The 13085-nt window shown below is 42.9% G+C and overlaps 1 non-coding gene across 1 annotated transcript; it reads left to right on the top strand.

Moving 5' to 3' along the window:
- The first annotated feature begins 12685 nt into the window (after window positions 1-12685).
- Window positions 12686-12767, top strand: TRNAS-GCU. The gene has a single exon. It is a non-coding gene; the product is annotated as a tRNA-Ser (tRNA).
- The last annotated feature ends 318 nt before the right edge of the window (window positions 12768-13085 follow it).

The raw sequence follows: 13085 nt of genomic DNA, 5'->3' as shown, positions 1-13085 counted from the left end.
TCCCGGTGGTTGGGACAGTCAGTGGGTTTCCCGGGTAGGGATAAGTCTTTTGGGGTCAAAACGGGAATGTTGGATAATATACTCTTCCTATCACCTTTCAAGTCCCTCCGTGTTGTTTGGTTACCTGGAAGGTAACATGGTATTAGTTAGTAGCGCTACTTAGGTTTGGCAACCTCACCCCGTTCCTGGGAGGACGGGTGTTGAACTAATGACCTAGTCATGACCAATGCTTTGATAGGAGCATTGGAGAAAGGGCAAAATAATCAGAAGCCGTCTTGTATTGGGGTATTATCAACATCGTTTTCAATATTACTTTCGGAATTAAATTCAATGGATTAACTAAACACTTGGTAACCAACGTTTTTGTAAAACTATGGACTCACCAGCGTTGTCTGATACACTTGTTGCATGCTCGCAGGTCGTTAGGTATCTTGGAATTGGGGAACTTGCTGTCTGGAGTAGCTGGAGTGGTCATGGGTCGACAGGAAGGATTTATGTGACTGATTTCTTGATACTATACTTTGGTTTTGAAACAGTTTAATTTCGTTTACTATTTGCTTCCGCTGAACTTATTGATTTTCGTTTAAAACTTGTTGAAGATGTTTTTATTAATAATGGGGATTTTAATTATAACTTGTATGGGTTCAATGTAATTGGTGGCTCGTTATTGGTATGTCACACGCCTAACAGGGACACTCCCTATGTGGTAATTTGGGGGTGTGACAGTTTGGTATCAGAGCCACTGGTTATAGTGAACTTGGTTTTAAAATGTTTTCATAAAACCAGACTATAACCGAACAGGACCGAAATCGACCATGACACTCAGCTCCAGACTGCAAGGTTCGTTTCTCAGTTACTATTGCATAGTATATCTAGTGTACACTTATGTATAACATTACACGTGAATGCACACCTGGCACAACAGCATGAGCCCTTACATTACCAACCCCTGTTATGTGAACTACTAGTGTGACACCTCCCTTCGACTATTGTAATTCTTGATCATATAGAACCTTTCGCTTGCTGTTTGAATGTGGGGGAACCTTTTAGTGCAAGTTAAGAGGCACCGAGATAAGCATGCAAATCGCCTTATTATTATGGGTGCACACATAATAATAACGCGAGGTGCATGCAAGTCCCAGTGCGGCTTAACGAGCGTGAGAATGGTTCTGCCCTATTGTGTGTAAACTGGGTAGTTTGTAGATTTCAATGTGATACTCGACTTTTACCTCATTTCGACCCTTAAGATTGTTCCCTTCTCTTATATAGAACCATGAGTGGACGTGGAGGAGGCCGAGGTGGTGGACGTGGTCACATTGCTATGACGCAGGCTGAATTAACCAACTTGATCAACACTCGTGTAGCTGAAGCCCTAGCGGCTTACCAGGCCGGTACGATATGTGCCAATTACTCTTTATCCTTGTGTCGTATACTCGAATCTTACTTGTGTGTCGTACGTCCCTTCGTTTTAGGTCAACCTGCGAATCAAAACAATCCACCTGCTTGCACGTTTAAGACTTTCATGGATTGTAAGCCACAGACCTTCAGTGGGACTGAAGGGGCTGTGGGACTCTTGCGTTGGTTCGAGAAGGCTGAATCAGTATTTGCTATGTGCAACTGTCCTGTGGGGGACCGAGTGAAGTATGCTACAGGCACTTTGGAGGATGGTTCCTTAACTTGGTGGAATGCCCAAGTACAAATGTTGGGCATCGAGATGGCGAATGCCACTACTTGGGATGATTTCAAGGAGTTGTTGCGAGAGGAGTATTGTCCTCGTGATGAGATTCAGAAACTGGAGAACGAGTTCTACAATCTAAAAATGGAGGGATCTGAGATTGAAGCATACACTAGGAGGTCTAATGATTTAGCAACTTTGTGCCCTAACATGTCTCGACCCCCACCTCGGCGAATTGAGTTGTATCTCAAGGGCTTAGCACCAGCTGTTAAGGGGTACGTTACTGCTGCAAACCTAGACAATCTGCCCCGTATCGTCCGTTTGGCACATAAGATTACTGACCAAGAGGTCGAACGTGGCAACTTGCCGCCACGTGTTTCTGCTACTACCTCGACTGCTACAGCTACCACACCTGCTAGTGCTAACAAGCGGAAATGGAATGACACTGATAAAGCTACCAGTGCCAGCCAATCTCAGAAAAGGGCAGACAACAACACCCACCATAGTTTTAGCCAGTCGTCTTCTGTGAACCAGAATCAGAGCAACAATTCAAATCAGGGTTCTTACGCGGGAAAGTTACCAAAGTGTGATAAGTGTATGTTTCACCATCGCGGGTCGTGCACCCGGGTATGTCATAGGTGCAACAAGGTGGGTCATATGGCTAAAGATTGCAGGGTCTGGCTTCCAAAGCAGCCGCAGCAGCAGCCACAGCAACAGGAGAGGCAACAGTCTCAACAGAACCAGGGAAATCAAAAGGGGTGCTTTCAGTGTGGTGATGAGGGTCATTTTAAGCGGGATTGCCCTCAGCTTAATCAGAATGCTGGCAACAACAACAATACTGGGAGCGGCAACAATGGGAACAATGGTGGGAACGGAGCACGTGGAAGAGTATTTACTATTGGCGCTGGGGGAGACTCGCAATGATGGCAATGTTGAGACCGGTACGTCTTCTTTGAATGATTTTTTTTTCCTGCTTCTGTTTTATTTGACTCTTGTTTCGATTAGAGTTATGTGCCTTAGGGTTCAGTCGTCAGTTAGGACTGACTTCCACCTTTCTTGTAAATAAGCATGTAGTAGAATTAACTGATAGTAAATCGATAGAAGCTTCTCATGTTCTTTTTGGTTGTAAACTTGATCTCGTGGGTCAAGTGTTCGACATTGACCTACTTCCCAATACTCTTGTAAGTTTTGACGTGGTCGTTGACATGGACTTGGTTATCTATGTATCAAGCAGAAATTCTTTGCAAAAAGAAAATCGTGCGTATTCCTCTCCCCAGTGGGGAATTCTTATCAGTTTAAGATCATCGTAGTGGTGCCATTGTTGGCATCGTCTCAGTCGTGAAAGCCCAGAAGTGTCTACGGAAGGGCTACTCTGCTATTCTAGCTCTCGTCATCGATTCGCCACTTTAAGAAAGGAAGATCGAGGATCTTCCAGCTGTTCGAGAATTTTCTGACGTGTCTTCTGAAGAGTTATCTGGTTTACTTCCATATCGTTAGGTGGGATTTCAGAATTGACCTTATGCAAATCCTGATTTCCTTCTGGGATACAGCAATCCCTTGGGTTCGCTGGATACTATCACAGATTCATCATGAGATTTTCAAAGACTGCGTAACTACAACCTCCTTAGCACAGCTGGGAGCTGTGAATTCTTGGGAAACAAAGTCGCGGAACGATTTCCTTCTGTTACCTCTGAATTTGAAGACCCGATTGTTCAAATGGTGGGACCAACTTTCGATATCCTTGGCGAATTTCGGGACGAAATCCCCTTAAAGTTGGGGATGATGTGGCACCCAACTGACCTAGCAATCCTGTTTTTACAATTTGGTTTACGTGGCGTCTATGCAGTTATCTGGATGCTTAGTGATTGCGTGTAATGCTTGATTATTATGTGTGATTATTATTTGTGTAGTATTACATATAGTTAAGTAGAGTTTCTATCGCTTCACTCTTCTGTGCTTACTTGTCAAATTTCGGGACGAAATTTCTTTCAAGTTGGGGATGATGTGACAACCCGAACTTTCGAGGTTAGTAATGTTTAAATCCGGTGATCTCAACTCCTTGACGTTTATTATTATTACATGTCCCGTGCTCGTATGTTTCGGCAAACGTACATTTATAGTATTGGGCCACACCGTAGTGTTATTTGCTTGAGTGGGCTGCCTCTATACCCTTGAGCCCATTACCTCGGTTCAACAAGTAAACCGACCCACACTCACATATTTTATGTTTGCTTAACGGTATTGGATCTGATTAAATGTTAAGCCAAAAACCAAACTCCTCTTTAAACTAATTCCCTAGGTTTCCTACTCCCATTGGTATAAGGCATAGAACCGGCCCACCTTGTAACAACCGGCCCACTTGTGTTTTGTCAGCATTATATCTAATTGAACGTGCCATAATATCAATATATCTTGTTGCAACAAACCCCTACTTCTCTCTTTCAAGATCACGCACAGCAAAAGAAACCCCACATCTCTTTGGGTCGACGGCAGACGATACCCCCTCCCCTTCGAGTTAGCAGCCTCTTTCCGGATCAAAACGCGCGGTTAGTGATTTGCGTTTGTGCCAAACCTTTACTCGCTAGCTTTGTTAATACATAATCGTATTTGTGTGTTGGATTAATCGTAGGAATTATGTGTGATCTTGTTTGTATGTGTGCTTAATTTACAAAGAGAGTGTACGTGAAGTGTTATATATGTGTAGTAAATAGGCTCGGGTGTGGCGTACGTTATCGGTTGAATTGTATCTTGATTAGGGTTGCATGTATATTAGATTCGGATAGTGAGAATATGATATGCATCTATGTATTAGTTGTAATTGTTACCAGCTTGTTATGATAATCAGTTGGGGAATTAATTGCATGAATGTTGCTTTTAGATGTTACCAGTTAAGAATACATGTTAATTAATGAAATCATGTGATAATGTACGTATGAGGTAATAACTGTTTTAAGTGTTGATGTCGATGATATTGAAAGGGTTGGTTACAGTCAAATGACGAGAATAATATTTGCAAAAACAAATTGTTAAGGTTAAAGGCAAATTGTATGGCATAGGAGAAGACTCAATATGACCGAATTCATATTGAAGTGGTAACTGTTAATTGGTGAAACTAATCTAATTAATTTATAGTGATGATATAACTAATAGCACGCCCCTAGTCGCACACCGGCATATCGGACACTTGGTAGATTATACACATTCGCATAACATACAACCACGGATGCATGACCGCACACCACGGTGTAGTCGCACACCTCCACATGGGACGCATACCGTGGTGAGCCGCACTTTTGGTTGGGTTTAGGATCGAGCAAGGACTGGGCCACGTTGTTGTTGGACTATGGGCCTAATACGAGTCACACTCCGCTCGCACACATGGTTGTGGGCCGTGTTCTTTGAACGGGCTCGTAATTAACGGGTCGCACCTTTTTAGATCGGATCGTTCGGTTAGCGGGTCGCACGTTGAAGTGTGCGACTGGTATGATGTCGGTCTTATAAAAACTACATTGAACCTGAAACATGATTAATTGGTTTAGAAAGGGAATGTTGTTTGACTGCATACATATATATATATGCATGTGAAATCACGATAAAAATTGATGAGATGAGGAACTGGTAAACCAAGGTGAGTAACGGATTCGAATGGGTTATGTGATGAGTTAATTTTGTGCTAGAATCTTGTTAATGCATTATGTGAAACCTTAGATATTGCATTGAATTGTGGAGTTGGAGATACAAACTGTTGCTATGAGGATTTTGCATTGATTATTTGGATAGACAAAATCTTGGTGCTGTGTTTCAATGGAGATGTACAACCATATGTACATAGGGTACAACCCACCTTTAGGTTGCATGTTTTGAATCTGTGAATTTACTATGTTTTGTCTTATATGGTTGTTTTAGTAAGGCTGTGAATTTTATGATTTGATAATTAGGTGATGATTATCTGTTTGATTCACATGTGCCTTTATCGAATAATGAAATATGACTTTAATTAATTGGGGTTGTTATGTAATTCAATTAATAAACTCATGTGTAATGGGATGGGCTGAGAGACTGAAGGGCTGCGTAGCCCACTTAACTTCTGGCTGGGCTGCGTGACCTCGGGTCACCAGCCAAGCCCACTTCTTGAGTAATCAGACCAGTAGTTGGGCCTGGCCGAGTGGGCTGGGTAAGTAGTAATTGCGGTGGCTTGGTAAAGTCTTGGGCCGCGAGTGAAACTCCGGGTTGCACAGAGTAGTTGATTATTTTTTTTAAATGTTGCAAAGTGTATAGGTGAGATGCAAACGGGCTATGTGAAATGTATGAAATCCGAATGTTTATTTTGTGGCTACGTGTTAATTGTTACAAGTTGTTTCATGTGTGGTTTGGTGGAATGAGATCCTAACGATTAGTGGAAATCGTAATAGGGACTAATTGATCAACTTGGAATACGTGCTTTAATCTTACCGAGCAAACCAAAGGTGAGTTCATCTCTTGAGCATGCGTCCCGGTGGTTGGGACAGTCAGTGGGTTTCCCGGGTAGGGATAAGTCTTTTGGGGTCAAAACGGGAATGTTGGATAATATACTCTTCCTATCACCTTTCAAGTCCCTCCGTGTTGTTTGGTTACCTGGAAGGTAACATGGTATTAGTTAGTAGCGCTACTTAGGTTTGGCAACCTCACCCCGTTCCTGGGAGGACGGGTGTTGAACTAATGACCTAGTCATGACCAATGCTTTGATAGGAGCATTGGAGAAAGGGCAAAATAATCAGAAGCCGTCTTGTATTGGGGTATTATCAACATCGTTTTCAATATTACTTTCGGAATTAAATTCAATGGATTAACTAAACACTTGGTAACCAACGTTTTTGTAAAACTATGGACTCACCAGCGTTGTCTGATACACTTGTTGCATGCTCGCAGGTCGTTAGGTATCTTGGAATTGGGGAACTTGCTGTCTGGAGTAGCTGGAGTGGTCATGGGTCGACAGGAAGGATTTATGTGACTGATTTCTTGATACTATACTTTGGTTTTGAAACAGTTTAATTTCGTTTACTATTTGCTTCCGCTGAACTTATTGATTTTCGTTTAAAACTTGTTGAAGATGTTTTTATTAATAATGGGGATTTTAATTATAACTTGTATGGGTTCAATGTAATTGGTGGCTCGTTATTGGTATGTCACACGCCTAACAGGGACACTCCCTATGTGGTAATTTGGGGGTGTGACATTTCGGTTCACCGGCACCAGCGGCCGTCTCCTCTACTTGCCTCTTCCCACCGGCAGACTGCGAACCCGCAGCTGCACCCAAACCCTCAAGGGTATCAGATACTATCACGTAATCCATGTGTCTACGGAAAGAAGAATGAGAGATACCTGCCGCCTGCGGCACCAGATGAGGCACAATAGTAACCTCTGGTATTTTCTTCTGGCGAAAGCGCACGCCTTTCACCACCTGTTTCTTGGGCACACCCTTTTCGTCAGGATCCCCTAAGGCCCCAAGATCACCTGCATGGAAACCATCCAAAAGGTGGGTCGGTGGAACCATTTTCATTATCACAGGTAAAGAGAATTCCTAAATGTACCTTTGCCTCGCGGCAAGTCAACTGCCAACGCGGCCTCAGCAGGCACCCGGAAGTTATCTCGGATGATGACATTAAACCCATCCTCATCATCCGCACAAGCAACTATTTCAACCTTGCCCTCAAAATCTGAAGCAAACATCCTCCATAGGGCAGCATCCTCTGATAGCAAACTTACAAGTCAGTAACGCATAAGGGTATAAGGAAAATCGAACAAATGAAAAGTACATACCACCACTTTTCTCCCGCACCACGAGCCTTGATTTCTTGTTCATCCTTGTCAGCATCATGCGCAACACCCACAGCTGTGTGTTGCTCAGCTTCACCCACTCAATGGTCTGCAACTGCGGAAACCACTCCACCGTCTTTACACTAGGGACGGCAATGGTTTCCGTTATGATCGTTTCGGTCACATTCCGAAACGTCATATTCACAACAACTGCAGCAGCCTTGATATAAAAGAATTTCATTTTCCACTTCGTGATACCCTTGGGAGGAGTCATCAGTTTGGGACTACCATCCCGTTGACGGAAAGAAAAGAACCCCAAGGATACCGTCATTTGATAAAAACGTCGGAAATCTCCAACAGATGGCTCTATGCCAAGAGCACGAAAAGTTGATTCAAAATTCCGAATCCGGATCATACCAAACGGACTCAGTTGAGAAATGTGGATCTTGTACCACTCCAAAACCTCAACAACGAATACAGTCAAAGGTAACTGGAGATTACAGTCACCAAAAAAATCGGCCCACATAGTAATGTAACCGGCCGGAGCATCGGCACCGGTGTCACCCTCCGATGGGTAAAGGGCCCCATATTCTGGGGGCATCTGGACGTCAAGGATCAGACGATTGAATGACGACCTTGGCCACTTTAGCACCGGTAAACCACCACCGGGGGCCCCCCCTTCTTCTTCTTCTGCCACCACCGGCCGCGAGGATTCAGGGTTTTCACCCTCAGCATGGTGAACATCCGATGGTTCAGCCATTAACAGAATGCAGGAAAGAAGACAGAGAAACAAAACAAGTTCGAAAAACTCAAATCAACCTCACCGGAAGTTCAAGAAATATCGTCGGAGAAGACAAAGAAAATGTTTCTCTCATCGGCAAATTTTTGAAATTTCGAACAAAGTGAGGGGAAACCACGAACGGTTTCCCCTTATATACCCATCGCAATTAATGCGGAGGGAGAAAACGAATCATCACATTCAAAAAGAACAAATTACGCGCGCGTGGCCGCCCACGCTCCTGACAAGAGAGACCTTTACACTCCTTGCTACAGTGCATTTAATGCCTCGGGCAGTGCAAATGTCCTTTCATTTCAGCACATGCCAGAATGATCTCACCAACTTCCACCAACTCACACGTGAGGTCAGCCACGTATGCAACAAAAAGCGACTACATTATCCAACTATAAGCGGCATGCGGTTTCTCTGGTATACCGCACCATAACCCATACCGTATGTCGTTTTTTTACATACCCCTAAAAATAGGCAAAAATATATATCTCCACACTATAAGGGGGTATAATACCTATCCGCACTACCCACGAGCACACGTGGAATATGCGGAAATGACACACACGAGCCCGTTCAGGTGTGTCAGATACTCAGAACCAACGTTGTTCTTTGGACTGAACCGCATCTCAGAAACAGGTAAACCGCATTGCCTTCATTCTCTTCAAGCTTCAAATCCCTCCTGTCCGGTTCACAACCACAGAGGGTGCATGAACAACTTCTTTAACAAGAAGAAGGAAGGGAATGTACGCTCACGCACATCAGCAACCCTGACTCCTGATCCTTCAAGGGCCACATCCGAGCAACAAACCCGTTTCAAGCGAATATGGGGTGACAAAACCGCAGACACTCACGAGTCACTGCGGACATAACCATAGCTTCCGCAAACGGTTGCTACGGAAGAGCCATAACTAACTTCACATCGAGGAACGAAATTACTTCAAGGAAAACTCCTCGGTATTGGAGCGTGAAGGAAGGTGCCTAAGGAAGAGATGCGGACGAGCTCCCCAATGATCATACGAGCCCTTGTCGAACAACAAGCGATCGAACAAGCACTAACAAGTCTGCTTATGACTTTGTTACCCTACTTGTAAGATGGATAGAATAAACAATGGTGGGCATTACCTTGCCTATGACCATGTTTATTTGACCGTTATCCGGAATCACATTGTTCGACCAAACATGGCAACAATGACGCAAGTACTCAATGTTGTTCCCACAACCGTGGCCAACAATGTCAAGCAACGAGGTAACCGCAAAGGACGTGCGGTTACTAGAGAGCTAATTGGAAGAACATGAACACCCCACAAAAAGGATCATCATTTGATGTCCAATCATGACATCAGAACACTCTCTTCTTCATTCACCACTTCAAAGGCTGGTTCGAAGTTTGTGCACACCTTCAAACACCATCACAGAGATTGGTTCGAAGTTTGTGCATACGCCCAGCAAGGTCTCAGGTTGGTTCGACACACCAACAGGTGGCACCCAACCCGAGGCTGAGAATTTCGCATCAGACGAAACATTCTCACCGGTACGGAAGAGGCGTCAAATGACTCTTCCAGACCTCCAGCTTGATTTACAAAGAGCAAAGACCATCCACTTGGTCTTGGATCTTCTCCAGACTCCAAACTACCTTCTAGAAACCATAGTCCAGTACTCCTCCCACATGCAACTTGCATATGGCAGTAACACTAGACTGGGGGGACTTGAAGGGGTATGGTCCAGATCTCGCGTCAGCATCGACCGCGAGTGACCATTACCTTTATCAAAACCCTCACTAGCGAAACAACCTACTTATGTCCGTGCGGGAACGCATCGACACTGTGGGTGAATCCAATCTGTCCAGTGATGGAGGAGGACTTACCTGGAATATTGGAACGGTAGAGTGATGCGACATAGCATCACATCTGGTGTATGAAAACGGAAGTATTCACAGCAATGCGGCCTCGCACCGCGTCCAGTGAACACTTCTATCAATACAAGGAAGCTGGATAACAGCAACAGTCACCACAGGCGACGATGCGGCTAGCACCGCATCTCGCGTATTTCTTGATCACATGCAAGAGACGCGATAACATCAGATGTTACCGCGGGCAGCGATGCGGCTCGCACCGCATCCTATACGCCCAACAAGTGGGACTGACACACCAGTGCAAGTAGCGCCAATGACAGTCATCTGTCAGGGCTACGTATGCAACAGACTGACGTGGCGTAACCTCCACACCCGACAAGCCTGACACACCTGCAAAGGTGCAGCACGTCGTCAGTCTGTCCTCATCCTCCTCCTTCGCTCCTCGGCTATAAATACCAACCCCAAACCAGGTTTGAGGTATCTCTTCACAACTCTCTCACTACTACTACTATCATACTTTGCTTCCCAAGCAGATTACTGATTCTCACGCCGGAGAGTGGTAACAAGGAGCACCCCCCACCCCATCCTCCTTGTTACGAGTCACGGTTTGTTTCCTTGTGCAGGAGATCAACCCACCGGTGATCCAGTCAACGATCCTCGGGAGGAAGGGATTAACCCTTCTTGACGAGACCAGTGAGTTAACCCTGCCCGGTTAACCATTGTTTCATTAGTAGTGGTCGAAAATTGATTATAACAATTACAAAGGCTTGATCTGTGAAGGAATATATGCAATTAAATTAATTCATTAATTATAAAACAACTTCCAATAATAGAGATGATAATCCTGGGCTTGATTTTAGGTGAAATAATTCAAATTATTTGAATTATCCTTCAACTTTGATATTGTGTTTATGTAGAAAGAAAACACAAGTCTCAGGTCTTGATATTAACGGTTGGGATAAGAAAAATTAGGGTGGGTTGTTGCCAGTGGCGAAGCTTGAAAATTTCCACCGGGGGGTCGGAAGTCACCGAACCTAAAAATTCTATATAAGTAATTTTATTTTTTATAAAACCGGGGGGTCGAAAACGTATATACCTAAAAAATTCTACACGAAACATACATACATAACACTAATGAGCGAAAAGTTCGGGGGGTCGGGCGCCCCTCCCGGCCCCTTGAAAGCTACGCCAATGGTTGTTGCCTTGTTGGTGGTGGGTGGTGGTAGTAGGTTGTTGTTGATGAGTTTGGGGCAGGGCTGACAATTTTACACGAATACACGACACGAACCTACACGAAGTTAACAGGTATCGTGTATGGTCTTAACAGGTATCGTGTACCAAACAGGTAGACACGAGATTACCTGTTAATTTTCGTGTATAAACAGGTTAAATACCTGTTTACCTGTTAATACCCGTTAGTACATGATAAGAAATTAAATTAAATAAAACTCATCAGCCATGCGTGTGTGTTCCTTAATTCCTTTCTATTTTCATTCCTCATTCAATTCAAAAAAAAAAAAAAATCCTAAACTCCCTCTGTAAACTCAGATAGCATGTCGTGTTCGTGTTTTTGTTCGTATTAACAGGTAATTTTCATGTATATCGTGTAGTGTTCATGTTCATGTTTGAAAAAAGGGACACGATAAGTTATCGTGTCGTGTTCGTGTATGAGATTTCGTTTATCGTGTCTTATTGTGTACGGGTATACACGATATGCCAGCCCTAGTTTGGGGTGATAGACGAGAGAGAAATATATATACACATATATATTTTTTTAAGTAAATAGGTAAAATTACAAAACTATCCTTAATTGATTAGATTGAACTGAAAATTTTAACTTAGTTAATGCTAAAGAACGAAAGATGTAGTGGGTTTTTCAAATAAAGGATTGTGACTGTAAGTATTGAACTTAAAGGCTATCTATTGCAATCTGATACAAACATAAAGGACGAAAAATGTAATTTACCCGTGAAGTTATGTAAGAGCAACCTGCTACCTTTTCGTATATATTTGGCTCAAGTTCCAGTTAGGATGTATAGAAGCTTTGTTTTGGTTTTTTATGGGCTGATGTAGTAACAAAGTTAATTAGCAGAGAATCATGATTTCAGTAACATTTCCTAACTTGGTTTTGATTTCCATGCCTCACATTTTGGTAGATATAAAATCGTAAAGAGTAAATAAGTTCTATCCGATGATATCTGTGATTTTTACCCATTTGATTTATGAACATAATTAAGTGTTTGATGAGATTCCCCAATGAATACATAAAGTATTTTGATTTCTTATGCTTTTGGTGGATCTCTCTTGTTTTTTAGCATTTGGGGTTTATAAGGCACATGTATATTGAATTCGAATGTGCTTTAACTTTTACTTCTACACGAAAATGCTAGTACTTTCGTTAATGCGTAATGTCGCGATCCAGATTGCTTTAGGCATGTACACGGCTACTGTCCGTATGGTTTTCTCCCTTCAATGTTGATATTTGAAAAATGTTAGGGTTTGTGCTTTATGGTACACTTACCAACACAAAATCAGTAAATTAGTATATGGACTATTTATAATTGACATCAAAGACGCTTTGGCCGAGTGGTTAAGGCGTGTGCCTGCTAAGTACATGGGGTTTCCCCGCGAGAGTTCGAATCTCTCAGGCGTCGATTCGTTTTTAAATATTTTTTAATTCAATGTTTGGCAAAGTCTTGACTGTTCATTTCATTCTTGTCGGTTCTAATGGGTTAATGCCTTAATGGTTTAATTCAATGTTTGGCAAAGTCTTGACTGTTCATTTTATTCTCGTCGGTTCTAATGGGTTAATGCCTTAATGGGTTTGAAACTTCGAAGTCATTTGAAATGTTCAAAATGCATTAAATTATCGTAGTTTTTTTTAATAGCTAAACTAAATTTGCATGTCATAAGGATTGAACCCATGACCTTCACCTATTCTACATCTTATCTATCTTACCAACACCATTGGG

The sequence above is a fragment of the Helianthus annuus genome, chromosome 4 (assembly GCF_002127325.2).
Source record: "Helianthus annuus cultivar XRQ/B chromosome 4, HanXRQr2.0-SUNRISE, whole genome shotgun sequence".
In the NCBI taxonomy this organism is placed as follows: Eukaryota; Viridiplantae; Streptophyta; class Magnoliopsida; order Asterales; family Asteraceae; genus Helianthus; species Helianthus annuus.
Note: the sequence above shows the minus strand (reverse complement) of the source record. Positions and strands in the feature narration are given on the sequence as shown.